Source organism: Rosa chinensis, chromosome 7 (assembly GCF_002994745.2).
Source record: "Rosa chinensis cultivar Old Blush chromosome 7, RchiOBHm-V2, whole genome shotgun sequence".
Classification (NCBI taxonomy): Eukaryota; Viridiplantae; Streptophyta; class Magnoliopsida; order Rosales; family Rosaceae; genus Rosa; species Rosa chinensis.
The window spans coordinates 46,910,855-46,912,643 of record NC_037094.1 but is presented as its reverse complement, the minus strand read 5'-3'; the positions used below and the strand labels follow the sequence as shown (position 1 = coordinate 46,912,643).

Genomic DNA, 1,789 nt, shown 5'->3' with positions numbered 1-1,789 from the left:
CATGTTTCCCTCCATGATTTCACATTTTATACATTCAGACGACAGTGAGATATATTTCCGTTGTGTGAATAACTCAAGAAAATTTTTAGCTAGGTTTTGATTCCCACATCGTGTCTAAAAGAAAGAAAGAACGTAGCTCTCTCTCGACTACATCGACACTCAGCTCTCTCTCTCTCTCTCTCTCTCTCTCTCTCTCTCTCTCTTTCTCGACACTCAGCTCTCTCTCGACTACATCGACACTCAGCTCTCTCTCTCTCTCTCGACTGCATATCCCTTGCACTTAGCTCTCTCTCTCAATCTGGCTTGTTGCTATCGTGCTTTGCTGCTGCCGGTCCCGACTCTGCCACCGTTCATGATTTCTCTCTCTCGATCTGCCACCGGTTGCGATTTCTCTCCCCGTTCGGATCCATTTTGGTTCCGCCTTCCAGAGTTCCAAGCTCCAGCCACCGAGCCACCTCCCCTTTCAGTCTGCCTGAGCCACCTCCTCTGCCACCGAGTCACCTTCACTGCAAGTCTATATCTCTGATCTCTGCGACTCCTTCAAGGCTTCAATCCCTGAATCTTAGGTAAACATCGATTACCCAGTACCCATGCTGATGATGTTTGATAATTGGGAATGGGTTGTCCAGATTTGTGAATCATGATGTTTGGTGTTTTGGGTCTAGGCCATCAAGGACTGGGTTCGTTGGGTTCGTGAGGAAAGCATAGCCATCTCTAAAGCAAAACTAGTTCTCCCTCTCTCTTTCTCTAGGTTTTGCTCTTCACTTCCGCTACCGGCTTCTGTAAGTTGCTTATCTCTTTCTCTATAAAACAGCAACCCTGAAATTGATTTAAATCGCTATTGTCTTTGTTCGTCTGTGTGTTTCTCCTTTAACCAATTGCCACTATAATCTTTGTTTCAGAGCAGTAAGCAGCAGCTAGCTTCTCCGATGTCGAGTTTCATGCCAACAGCCAATCGATCAGAACACGAATCCCAACAAGTTTGAGGTCTAGATTCAATTCAACTTTTTGATTTTCTTTGATTTGATTCATGAATATATATATATATATATATATATTTGTTAATTTTGTGTAATTTGGATTCAATCAATAGGTCTTTGAACCTCCAAACGACTCCATTTCGAGCCTCAGCTTCATCCCCAAAGCCAATCACCTTGTCGCCACCTCCTGGGTCAACCAGGTTTCAATTCTTTCGCTTTTTATTCCTAAAAAAGCTATTGACTCTTAATCTGTAAGATAGTTATTGAATTTAATTGGTGCAATATGTTTTGTAGTAGTGATTATGATTTAGGAATAATATGCCTTTGTTCAGGTTTGATGTTGGGAGATACAACACAGTGGACAAAATCTTGCTAGTACCCCAAGGGAATGATTTCACATGACCATCAAGTACGGGGCAAATTCTCTGTCTTGTATTGTTTGATTTTATTGCTGACTCTATGTTACGTGAAACTACTTTGATTTTTGGTGTCTATCAGATGGCATCATCATCTATTATTTCTTGGGCTAACTAGTAGTCATTGCATCATCATATATATACAGAAGCGTCTGAAGAAAACGAGGTTGGAGGTTTAGGAAGAGAAGAAAATGACAGAGGCTGCTTGTTGTAAGTAGATATTCGGTAATTTCTCGATTCTTGACTGTTTATTATTTTGCTGCTTTTGTTTCTTATCAGTATTATGTTAACTTTGTATTTATGTATGAGGATGTAGAAGATTTTTAGATGCGTGGGGTTTTTGTTTATGCAATGTTGTTGTCTGTACTTGATGGAATCAGCATGAACAAGGAT

The 1,789-nt window shown here is 40.7% G+C and overlaps 1 long non-coding RNA gene across 1 annotated transcript; it reads left to right on the top strand.

Moving 5' to 3' along the window:
- Positions 1 to 239: 239 nt before the first annotated feature.
- Positions 240 to 988, top strand: LOC121050350. The gene is made up of 3 exons (XR_005802747.1): positions 240 to 566; positions 666 to 782; positions 903 to 988. It is a non-coding gene; the product is annotated as an uncharacterized LOC121050350 (long non-coding RNA).
- The last annotated feature ends 801 nt before the right edge of the window (positions 989 to 1,789 follow it).